This window comes from Eriocheir sinensis, chromosome 1 (genome assembly GCF_024679095.1).
Source record: "Eriocheir sinensis breed Jianghai 21 chromosome 1, ASM2467909v1, whole genome shotgun sequence".
Lineage (NCBI taxonomy): Eukaryota > Metazoa > Arthropoda > Malacostraca > Decapoda > Varunidae > Eriocheir > Eriocheir sinensis.
In genome coordinates, this window is record NC_066509.1 from 18,071,535 (window position 1) to 18,085,089 (window position 13,555).

The 13,555-nt window shown below is 40.2% G+C and overlaps 1 long non-coding RNA gene across 1 annotated transcript; it reads left to right on the plus strand.

Moving 5' to 3' along the window:
* Nucleotides 1-643: 643 nt before the first annotated feature.
* Nucleotides 644-10,589, plus strand: LOC126995741 (uncharacterized). The gene is made up of 3 exons (XR_007750671.1): nucleotides 644-1,744; nucleotides 8,883-9,359; nucleotides 9,497-10,589. It is a non-coding gene; the product is annotated as an uncharacterized LOC126995741 (long non-coding RNA).
* Nucleotides 10,590-13,555: the final 2,966 nt, after the last annotated feature.

Genomic DNA, 13,555 nt, shown 5'->3' on the forward strand with positions numbered 1-13,555 from the left:
CAACTGTGTAGACATCTGACAGGACAAACACTAACAAAAAGGGTGACATATATATAAGTGTAAACATCTCAAGTACAAAAGAGGGGAAACAACGAGGGTAAACGAAAACAGATACCCAGAGAGGAAAGGCAGGTATACAACTGTGTAGACATCTGACAGGACAAACACTAACAAAAAAAGTGACATATCTAACAGTGTAAGCATCTCAAGTACCAAAGAGGGGAAACAACGATGGTAAAGGAAAACAGATACCCAGACTCAGATACAGAAAACAGATGCCCAGTGGGCGTGGTCAGAAAGTGTGAACAACCATTGAAAAAGACTCTGACCCGTGACGTCAGTCGTGGCGACATGTTATGAGCCAATAATTTAACAGAAAAATCACTGAGGGAGTGTCTTAAGACTGACTCACGAATAGCAGGAGAAGTAAAACAATACAACATAATGAGCGAGCAGATGGGTGTGACAGGAAGTATTGGCCATTGGTTATGTAGAAAATTAAGGGCGTGTCAAGGATGTAAGTCCGCCTAAAGCAAAGAAAATGTGGCCTAGAAATCAGTGATATAGGTAGACCGAGCTTGGTTCTCGCCTCAAGCAGACCTGCTACTCACTCAGCCGAGAATGGCTGTTGTGATCTTAATCGTGAGTAGAAATTCGAGAATCTAAGAGAAACCGACTGTATTGTCCTGGAGATTATAATGTAGGAGATGTGAAGTAGGATTGTGAGTGGGACAGGATTGTGATTATTTGTTTGCGATGTAAAGCAAAGGTAAAACCACTGGGTGTGGTAAAATTGGGTGTTTCCATGACTTGTAGTAGATTATACTATAGGAATGTGTTATTAGGATTTTGTGAAGAGAGTACATAATGATTGTGATGTAAGCAGAGAGATACAAACCACTGCTTGTGGAACGACGAGTGTTATTATTATTGGCAACAACTGAGCACATATTGTAGTATTATGTTTAAGACATGTCGTTTGTCATATGTTGTATCCATTGCTGAATATGCCAGTGTTATGATCGTCTGAGCATAGAATATTGCGTAAGGCAATTACTTTCATTTAATTTTAAATAAATGTATATTATCTTTTTCCCTTGTTTATCCCCGAACACCAGCCTCCAATAACAACTTAAGCCGGATCACGCTACCAGGGATACGAGACGGTGAGATCATTTATGGATTAATTAATGAGTGATAAAAGAGTTGATTTAATACAAGAAAAGAAGGGTCTAAAACTGGTGGCAGCGGTGGGATAAATAGGGACATGTGCTTACAGTGCTTTTGTTTAATTTACTCTGACGAGAAAACGCCTCTTATTTTCATTAAGCTTTGCTCGTTTTAAGTGGCGGAAATAATAGTGACGATTTAATTATATAATTAATGGTTCTTCCGGAGGACATGGACTTTGACGATATGGTAATGGAAACTCTGGCCAACCACTGTTGTTCTGTAGTGCAATGGGTAGCACACGCGACTCAACCGAGAATTCATGAGTTCCTTCCCGGGCGGAGTGGAGAGGGATGGGCAGTCTCTCTCCACACGCGCCGCGATCCATTCATCAGTGAGAGGGTGTCAGGTGACAGGCAGCGGCAGCGTCCTGCCTCTCAGGTTTGTTTGTTTTAGGATTGTTACCCCAGGATGGAGGGGAACACGGGGCTCTACGCCTCACAGGGTGGAGGTGTGCCGCGGCGGGCATGCAGCCATAGAGTGACTTTATAAAGGCCTAACCCGCGTCCCCCAGGTAGGAAGTGTAGAGTATGATCTAGAAAAAATGTGAAATACTAAGAAAAGTGTGAGGTATGGATAAAAGTCATGAATAAAAAATAAAAATGAAGCATATGGACAATAGTGTGAAGTATTAAGATAAATGTGTGAAGTAAGAGAATCAGAGGAAGAGGAGGCCAGGGTAGTGCCCCCCTCAGTTATCTACTACAAATAACATTAAATAAACAAATGAAAATAAATAAATAAATAAATAAATAAATATGCACACTTGCAGTGGAAAAAAAAAACGGAAAATGAGCGAAGAACAAAACAGGGAGTAACCTTTAATATAATAAGATGAAGGCTATAACGAACAAGGGAGTAACCTTTAATATAATAAGATGAAGGCTATAACGAAGAAGGGAGTAACCTTTAATATAATAAGATGAAGGCTATAACGAACAAGGGAGTAACCTTTAATATAATAAGATGAAGGCTATAACGAACAAGGCGTAACCTTTAATATAATAAGATGAAGGCTATAACGAACAAGGAGTAACCTTTAATATAATAAGATGAAGGCTATAACGAAGAAGCGAGTAACCTTTAATATAATAAGATGAAGGCTATAACGAACAAGGGAGTAACCTTTAATATAATAAGATGAAGGCTATAACGAAGAAGGGAGTAACCTTTAATATAATAAGATGAAGGTTATAACGAACAAGGGAGTAACCTTTAATATAATAAGATGAAGGCTATAACGAACAAGGGAGTAACCTTTAATATAATAAGATGAAGGCTATAACGAACAAGGGAGTAACCTTTAATATAATAAGATGAAGGCTATAACGAACAAGGGAGTAACCGCCTCACATAAATATAAGGAAAAGGCTATAACGAACAAGGGAGTGACCTTAAAAATAATGACAAGAAGGCTATAATTAACATAACTCAAGAGTAACTTTGTTAGGCAGATCGCACTACTCATGATAATACATATGCAAAAGTGGCAGCACTCCTAGAAACAGGAGCGTGTGTGAGTTTTTAACGGATGAATTTATTAAAGAATTAGGGCTCGCAGTAAATAACTGTGAAGCGAAACCCGTGAATATTGTCTCTGTGCAAAGATACCATATTGAAAATGACGGTAAAAGACAAGTTAATATGGAAGGAAAAAGTAGTTTCCAAGACTTATTGATAACACGCGATGTAGATTTGCCGACTCATATTATGTTGAGTACTGATTTGTCGTGTAGCACGAGATTATTTTGAAAACATTGCAACTAAATGAGGAACAAAAGAACGAAGCTTAAAACTGATAATAGAAGGGGAAACCATACAATTATGCCAGGAAAAATATGTCTTATATCTAGAGGTGAAGGATCTTAGCTAAATGTAGATGGAAATGAAGAAGGTCTCACTGAAAATAAGGCCGTACGTTGCCAAGCAGCGGAACCTTTGCAACTGCATGCATCTGTTGCAGGTTACATAACGCTAGTGACGCAACTACAGGCAAGTGAAGCTTTATTTGAGCCTTGTGTTAGTACTCCTCAGGCTAGAGTCTTGTGCTCAGGGATAGTTAAGTTAACCCTTCATCTGACAATCAAAGATCTTATGTCACTGTGCCGTATTTGAATATTGAAAGTGAGTGTAAAGATAGATGATAATACAACGTTAGGATCTGTGAAGCCTGTCACTCATGAGCTATACGCTGATCTGCCACAAGTATCTAGTGTACAGACCGCTGACACAGCTAAAACAGACTTGAAGCCCGCAGAGCTTGAAGTAAGGAAGAAAAGCCTCTATCAAATTGTTGACGCTAAATTCCCAAGTGAAGAGAGAGAATTAGGTTTTAAAGTCCTTAATAGATAAATATATAACAGTGTTTTCCACAGAACAAGAACCATTAACAGCAACGCTCTATTTTTTTAAGCACCATCAAGCAAAACACTGATGAAGTAGTGTACAGGCGTTCATATAACATTCCTATCAGTTATCATGACAGAGTAAATAAACAACTTATATCGCTCCAGCAGCAGGGTGTGATTCGCCCTTCGCGATCACCCTATAATGCCCCACTTATCCCAGTGCAAAAAAACATGGAGTACTACGACTTTGTCTGGACTTCCGGGCACTTAATAAAACACTACGGGACGACCGGTACCCACTCCCTAATATAATTACCATACTCAATCAATTGGGAGATAGTAAGTTTTTTTTTCATGCCTAGACTTGAAACAGGGTTACCATCAAATCCCCCAAGATGAAATCAGCAGAGAGAAGATGGCATTTTCTTCTCCAGCAGGACATTGGGAATTTACTTCCCTCCCCTTTGGCCTTAAAACAGCCCCGTCCTGCTTCAAGAAAATAATAAACACTGTCCTTACAGGACTATTAAGCAACAAGGTTCAGGTGTACCTTGATGACATAATTATCCTGGGCGATACATTTTCTAATCACGCAGATAACTTAGAACAAATTCTGGATCGCTTAAAGGAAGCCAAACTGACTCTTAAGATGGAAAAGTGTAACTTTTTTAAGGACAAAGTAGATTACCTGGGCCATGCCATCCGCTCAGAGGGAATAAGACCTCAGTCTAGCAAGCTGGAGGCCATACAAAACGTCCTGGCCCCCCAAACTGTTCATGATTTACAGTCATTTCTTGGATTGACTAATTATTATCGCAAATTTATTGCAAATTATTCACAAATTGTTGCTCCTTTTCTAAAGATTTACAAAGGGAAGAAAGGTACACAAAAAATAAATAAATAAATAAATAAATAAATAAATAATTAAAACTCCACTCATATGGACGGATGAAACAAAAATTGCGTTCTCAACCCTTAAGGATAGAATGCTTGGTACAGTCACTCTACGCATCCTACTACAATACTGGTGGAGTATTGCAATAACAGGATAATGATGATAAACTAAGACCTGTATCTTTTTTTGTGAGAAATTGAATACGGCAGAACAGCGGTACAGTATAGTTGAACGAGAGGCTTTAACTGTAATTTATGGGTTACACGTAAACCGCCCATTAATACTGGGTTACCCTGTTGAGATCCACACGGATCACAGACCTTTAGTATGGTTGTTACAGGTAGCTAGTCCCAACGGCAGGATAGCTAGATGGCAGACTCTCATGAGTGAGTATGGTTTCACAATCAATCATTTGCCTGGCAAGGAAAATATAGTAGCAGATTTTTTTTATCAAGGATGAAGGCTCACAGGACACTGAGATTGAATTAGAAGGACACGCGCGATAATGTTTGTGGATGGGGAACAACAAAAACCGTGGAACACGTGGATAATGAGGGGCAAGGTATTGCACTAGTACAGAAAAAGAAACAGGCGCCGAAAAATTAGAAAATAAAATACATGATATGTATGGACCTGAATAGTGAGTGTATTGGCCACACACTTGACTGGAGTATTCAGGAGATTAGTGAGCTGCATGATGAGCAGCCAGCATATAAGTATGCTAAAAGAAGGAAGCCCCAAGAATGAAAATTGAGCAAAGACTCAGAGAAAAAAGGCATAATGTGAGATGCCGCCCCTGTTAGAGGTACAGGTGGAAAATGTGTTATATTGTATTGAAGATGGGCATAATCTGAGATGCCGCCCCTGTTAGAGGTACAGGTGGAAATTATGTTATATTGTGTTGAAGATGGGCATAATGTGAGATGCCGCCCATGTCAGAGTTACAGGTGGAAATAAATGATGTGTTTTAGTGAGTCCGTACGGAGAAGCCACTAAGGTGGTGATTCTACCCCCCAAGTATTTCCAAGGCGATAACTCTGGCTCATTCGTCGCCACTGCAGGGCACGGAGGAACCAAAGTTACGTTATGTCGGTGTAGAAAGTTCGCTTTCTGGCCTGGAAAGAAACGGGATGTAGAAAATTATGTAAGGAAGTGCGTCATGGTAGTCGTTTTAGAAGTGAGTTGGGAACTTGCACCCTGCTCCTTGGCGGCAATATCCAGACGTCACCGCTCCTTTTGGAAGAATACACATGGACCTTGTGGGTCCCATGGGTGTATCGGACAATGGGGTTCGATACGTAATGCCCATAGTTGATGTTTTTAAAAGGTATTTGATTATAGTACCCTTACGGAGTAAGGAAGCCCGCGAAATGGCAAGGGCGTTGTACGTGGATGTTGTTTGTGTACACGGTGTTCCTCAGACAGTTGTTACAGGTCAAGGTTCAGAGTTCGTTAATTCCGTGATGCAGGAGATAAATTAGAAGCTACCTGTGCGACACGCGAATAACGGCTTACCATACAAATGGGAATGGAATAATAAAGCGCGCAAATTATACTGTTGTTAACATTTTGAGGAGAATGTTCTAGGAAATGTGTCCGTTTGGGATATAATGCTACTTATAGACATCTTGGCCTATAATGCTGCGTATTATCGCACCATAAAGGAGTCCCCATTTTATCGAGAGAGACAGAGAGAATTTTTAGAGATCCTCCTGTACCCTACACTATGTTAGAAAAAAATTCAGCAGCCCTGGTATGATATTTACTCCTATAAAGAGGAAATGGTTGTAATTGCAAGGAAAGTTTATGATATTTACTCCTATAAAGAGGAAATGGTTGTAATTGCAAGGAAAGTTTATGATATTTACTCCTATAAAGAGGAAATGGTTGTAATTGCAAGGAAAGTTTATGATATTTATTCCTATAAAGAGGAAATGGTTGTAATTGCAAGGAAAGTTTATGATATTTATTCCTATAAAGAGGAAATGGTTGTAATTGCAAGGAAAGTTTATGATATTTATTCCTATAAAGAGGAAATGGTTGTAATTGCAAGGAAAGTTTATGATATTTATTCCTATAAAGAGGAAATGGTTGTAATTGCAAGGAAAGTTTATGATATTTATTCCTATAAAGAGGAAATGGTTGTAATTGCAAGGAAAGTTTATGATATTTATTCCTATAAAGAGGAAATGGTTGTAATTGCAAGGAAAGTTTATGATATTTATTCCTATAAAGAGGAAATGGTTGTAATTGCAAGGAAAGTTTATGATATTTATTCCTATGAAAAGGAAATGGCTGCAATTGCAAATAAAGTTTATGGTATTGACTCCTATGAAAAGGAAATGGCTGCAATTGCAAATAAAGTTTATAATAGATGCCAGGTTTACAATGAAGAAAGTAGAGAAGAAATGGAAAAATATTACCAAGTTACAAAAATCAAAACTATCAACGTTGGCGACAGAGTGTTCCTCAAACATACACCAAAAAGAAAAGAAAAGAAAAAGTTGCAACCTATTTTTGATGGACCCTACAGGGTAATAGAGAAGATCAGTGATATAATGGTAAAAATTAGGAACCTCAGGACTAGTAAGGTTTCAACGGCCCCCACAGATATAGTAAAAGTTCTTCATGAAGATTGCATTGATGTGCAGCAATGTCCAACGATTAAGCGAGCATACCCTTTAAATCCAGAGACAGACACTGATCTATTCTTTGCATTGCTCAACCCTGAAATCGCTGAGAAAACTTCTACCGAAAATAATGACTCGTAGCGGAGAGGTGACTGCTACTCATGACACATTAAATAATGTTCGTTCTACACCAGCAATAAACAGCTGATGCACAGGCCCTACCTTCTCAGGTTACTCCCAAACTTTCAGAGCCACCTCGGCATAGATAAAGCCTTCGCTCTTCGACGGTACAAGAGTTGCCTAATGTAATGTCAAAACTAATACGATATAGAACAGGAATAATGCATAAGGATGAAAATGCAATAATTGAGCGGAAATATGACGAAATAAACCACAGATTGATTTGACTCTTTCGGTGTACGACTCAATGACACAACAGGAGTCCCCAACACGTGCTGGCCAAAGTTTCACACCAACATACTCTCTATATTATAGTCCTCACAGACAGAGACTATAGTACCGTTTAGCCTCACAGAAGATATTTTAGCTGCATTATATAAAGCACGGATTTTAACTGCTTCGTTACTTGAAATGTTATTCAAATGTCACATGAGTATCCAGCTGTAAAAGCAAAAAAATACACACTCTTTAATTTTGAAAACGAATTCAGTTCATTGTTGCATCATCTAATAAAAGTTTTAGGCTATGAGATGACTACTATTCAAAACAAGCTGCATGCTTCTATGAATTATAGAAAAGAAAAAAAAAAAAACGGGAAATATTTTTTTGAGGATCCTTGTCTAATAACCTATTTGGTACCGCGACCCAGGCTCAAGTTGATGCTATTCATGAAAAAATAGAGGACTAGAGTCATTAACTGCGAAAGATTTTATATAGTTAAATGTTTATTATGGAAAACTCAACATCATTAAGTAATATGCATGCCATGCAATCTGCCTTTAATAGGCTATGTTCAGCTGTAGATGTATTGAACCAAGTTGTGCGCCATTTTACTATAGACTATGGCATTAGGAAGAGAAAAAAAAAAGCTCCTACAAGAATTGTTATATTTTGACTTAGCATTGAGACACATAAAACCAGGTATATATACAAGATTTATATTTGAGTCTGCAGGCTCCCCTGCAAACATACATAACTCCAACCATTATGTGAAACAAACAGTTGTTCAGTACATTAAAGGAAGCCTAGGCTCGGCCTCCAGGTCTTCTGTGCCTTGCAGTTCTTGATTTTTTAGCTCTATATAGGGATATAATAACTGTCCTCCAGGACAACGGCTTTGCACGATTCTCGTAATTTCTATTTCACCAAACCTTTGCGAGGAGATCCGATTGACACCTTTGATGTCTTTCGAATCGACTCCCTTCCATTTTCTGTGCAGAATAGCACTTACTTTCTTATGTATAGTGTTGATTCAAGATGTATTGCCTTCAGTGAGAATAGGAAAATATATTTTATGCTTTCTAGTATAAAACACTGTAACAAGAATAACCATATGTTAGTTTGTCCTCCCACAGGCCCCGTCCATGAGGCTAGTAACGCAGCCTCTTGTAAATCGGCTGCTTTCTTAAACATGAGTCAGTGCTCAACCTCTGACACACAATAGTCTTGAAAACATTTCCCCCTATGTTTTGAAAGGTCCTGGCTACTGGACCTTTTCACTTGCCTCCCCCATCACTCTGACACTCACATGCCCTACCCATCCTGAAAACAGACATACTGTCAGCCTGACGGATAATGGGATATTGATGCTTCGGCAAGGTTCTCTTCGCAGTGCTGAGTCCATCCCCCTACAGGAGCTAACAGCTGGCTTGCAGCCCCTAAATTATGTGGTCGAGCCGGATCAGCCCTTTCAACCCGCAATCCATTGGTGGATTGTCTTCGCCATTGTCGTGATCCTGGTTCTTCTGCTGGTGACGTCTGCCGTGGGGTATTCCTATGTCCTACGCTACGCACGACGCCGCCTAATTCCAGACTCGAACCAACTGCAGACATTGCAAGGCGTATCTTCTCCACCAACACCTGTGAGATCTCAGGGGCGAGATCTTCCGGAAGGGGAAGTAATGTCAGGACCCAGAAAACGAGGAAACAGAGGAGTGAGATATACAACTGTGTAAACACCTGACAGGACAAACACTAACAAAAAGGGTGACATATATATAAGTGTAAACATCTCAAGTACAAAAGAGGGGAAACAACGAGGGTAAAGGAAAACAGATACCCAGAGAGGAAAGGCAGGTATACAACTGTGTAGACATCTGACAGGACAAACACTAACAAAAAGGGTGACATATATATAAGTGTAAACATCTCAAGTACAAAAGAGGGGAAACAACGAGGGTAAACGAAAACAGATACCCAGAGAGGAAAGGCAGGTATACAACTGTGTAGACATCTGACAGGACAAACACTAACAAAAAAAGTGACATATATAACAGTGTAAGCATCTCAAGTACCAAAGAGGGGAAACAACGAGGGTAAAGGAAAACAGATACCCAGACTCAGATACAGAAAACAGATGCCCAGTGGGCGTGGTCAGAAAGTGTGAACAACCATTGAAAAAGACTCTGACCCGTGACGTCAGTCGTGGCGACATGTTATGAGCCAATAATTTAACAGAAAAATCACTGAGGGAGTGTCTTAAGACTGACTCACGAATAGCAGGAGAAGTAAAACAATACAACATAATGAGCGAGCAGATGGGTGTGACAGGAAGTATTGGCCATTGGTTATGTAGAAAATTAAGGGCGTGTCAAGGATGTAAGTCCGCCTAAAGCAAAGAAAAATGTGGCCTAGAAATCAGTGATATAGGTAGACCGAGCTTGGTTCTCGCCTCAAGCAGACCTGCTACTCACTCAGCCGAGAATGGCTGTTGTGATCTTAATCGTGAGTAGAAATTCGAGAATCTAAGGGAAACCGACTGTATTGTCCTGGAGATTATAATGTAGGAGATGTGAAGTAGGATTGTGAGTGGGACAGGATTGTGATTATTTGTTTGCGATGTAAAGCAAAGGTAAAACCACTGGGTGTGGTAAAATTGGGTGTTTCCATGACTTGTAGTAGATTATACTATAGGAATGTGTTATTAGGATTTTGTGAAGAGAGTACATAATGATTGTGATGTAAGCAGAGAGATACAAACCACTGCTTGTGGAACGACGAGTGTTATTATTATTGGCAACAACTGAGCACATATTGTAGTATTATGTTTAAGACATGTCGTTTGTCATATGTTGTATCCATTGCTGAATATGCCAGTGTTATGATCGTCTGAGCATAGAATATTGCGTAAGGCAATTACTTTCATTTAATTTTAAATAAATGTATATTATCTTTTTCCCTTGTTTATCCCCGAACACCAGCCTCCAATAACAACTTAAGCCGGATCACGCTACCAGGGATACGAGACGGTGAGATCATTTATGGATTAATTAATGAGTGATAAAAGAGTTGATTTAATACAAGAAAAGAAGGGTCTAAAAGGAGTCCTGCTGCCATCCCCACTGCAGTGGTGATACTGGAACTGGATCTTTGACCAGTGTGTTTCCCCACACATGTCCACTCTGGAATCAAAGACATTGTTAAAGATAAATGTATATATACAAAGATACAAATATGTGCAGGCATTTTTCTGAGAAATTTGCATGTTATACATTTAAACAAAACTCTTTTACCTGATAAGCTACTCGAAGGAGGTGCTGATGGAGTGCATCACTGCTTGGGGGCATGTTGTTGAAATCTCTTCCTTTGTGAAGGAAAAGGAAGAGCCTAGCAGCATCCACAGTTGTAATGTTCTCACTGGATACACCATACATCTTTATCACAAATCTCTGAAGTACTGTTGTGTGCCTTTGAATCATATCATATGTAGGACTGGGACCTGACAGCTGTTGCAGAGGCAAGGTAAGTTCAGGCAAGGACTGCCACACAGACCAGGCTGTCCTCTTACCTTTACCAAAAAAAGCTGATGTGGTATCACACCCTGTCATTGCGTGAAATGCTGATAATGCCATTGCTTTAGATGGTCCAAGACTTTGAGAAATGACATGTGCTGGAATGTACCTGTAGGGAAAAAGAAATGAGTTATTCACTGGCCAAATGAAATACATGCTATATCATAAGTATATCTAATACATTTGAACTGACTGTACCTGAAGTGGCGACCTGTTCCAAAGGCAATCCATAGTTCTTCAATCTTGTTCCCAAGGGTCACGAAGGTGGTAATGCCAAGCACCACAACATCACTGTCATTGCTGCGAACAATCACTTTATGATGTCCAGCAAGGGTAGCTGCAGCCACATGCAGAAATACCCGAGTATCTGCTTCCTCATGTGTGCAAGGAGCTAGTGCATTAAGGTCTATGCCAGCTGGTGAACTTACACAATCCCCAAGCATAGTGGTGAAAAGTTCCTTTTCCTGAAACAAAAAATTGTAAATGTGGGTGTGCCAATGAAGTTGTATTTATTGACTACAGCATTTAGTAAAATGACTCTAGAGATACATCAATTTCTTTATCAATACCTGTGGAAGTTGCATGAGCTTCAAACTTTTGGCCAGCTCCACAAACAACTCCTGCTTGTTCAGGTCAACACGTAGGAAGGCAGCCCAATTTCCCGGAGTTTTTGTTGAGAGAGTAACCTCCTTCTTGCACCTGTGCCTCTTTGCTCTCGAGTTCCTGACTTCAGACTTGTCTTGGAGTACACATCCCAGACAATATCCACACGATCATTGGTTTTAAACCAGGAAAGTATGTATGGTGCAAAGACATCTGAGAAATAGCATCCAATGGTCTCTGCACTTCCAGGGCGAAGCATCTGAACAAGGACAGCACCATCCAGCACAGCTGCAGTTGTCACTGATCTGTGGTTATCAAGATCTCTTGGAACAATACAGTCTAGAATCTCACTCTTGGTACCATGATGCATTTGTCCCTTCCGAGTGAGAGAAGGTGGATGTGGAGAATTTTCATGTGAGAACACTTCCTCATTAATGTTGCGACCAGAATGAACAGCCAACAGTAGTTGGGTCACTTTTGCTTGCTGGTCCTTGACAACAGCCACCTCTGATTTTTTGTGTGATTGGTCACTGGAAGCCTTGAACAATTTTAGCCTGGTGTGGGTTACTGGAGCGGTGAATGCCTCTTCCTGTGATCTCATTCGCTTGTCAACAAATTCTTGGTATCTCTTGCTTCCAATGTCCTTCACCTTCCTCACATTGTCAACAACGTCTTGGGGCATGATGACTGATTTATCTAAGTCCAGCAGGTCCCCACTGTCCTCCATGAAGGGATTTCCAAGGTCCTCAAAGGCATCCACTAGTGCAAGAACAGCAGTCTGAAAAAAAGGCAAGTACCAATTTACAAATCATGCATATCACTGAAGATCACAAAGGTTTTCTCAAGTTGCAATACACCAGAAAATTACCTTGTAATCAGCTTGAAACTTTCGGAATTGTTCATGGTGCCTCTGTTCTTCTGACTTCTTTGTGCCCTCAAATTCTCGCACTAGGCGTGCCATCTCAGGGCGAACAACCTGCTCCCTGCAAACTGTGGTTGGATCATCCAGGTTCTCAATGACCCCAGCATGATTCTTGAGCCAGTCAATGAGTTGCTCATGCATCTGGTCATGTGGGATCTTGGAGAATGCTCGTCTTGACTTCTGTCCCATAAAGTGACCTTTCTGGAACTCCACAAACAGAGCAGGATGTTTTTCTTCCAGTGTTGCCATATCACGGATATGGATGGGCAAGTTCCGAGCATAGTGAGTATGATCCAGTGCAAATACCCATGGCATCAGAGAATCGAGTGTCTCCATGTAGAGAGAGAAGTCTGCTGAGCGACAAGACTTGACAAACTGAAAAGAAAACAGACAAAAATGTGTTTTACATCACAGGATTATGTGGAGGATCCACTCTTAAATAAAGAATATGAATTGGAATAAGGCAAGAAAGAGACATATGACTTGAATAACATTTCTTACTTGAAGAATGAGAAGATCCAGCTCCATGGATTTGAACCAGAATTCTGCTTGGGGCTGTGATGCACAGAGCTCCTTAAGCCATTCATCAAAGGGCTTAGAGATGAGGTAATTTAGCTCACTATCATCGTTTGTTACCTTCTCAATAAACTGACCGTAAGCCTTCTTCATAAGGATATAGAGAGCAGCCACAGACACCTGATGGATGTACCTGGTTCTGCAGATGTGATGAACACCAATAAAAGACTGAGCTTTGCCGCTAGTTGAGATGCCACTTTTGGTAAGAGCTGTGGTCCACCCACTGCCATTTAGCCAGTCACCAGACACACTCCACAGCATCTTTTCTGTATGCATTGGACCCAAGGTTACCAGGAAGGAATCCTCACCGAGTTCGGTCTGGGGAAACTTCCACTGAAGTTTTTTGGCCAGCGTAAAGAGTGGTTGATCAGCTACTATGA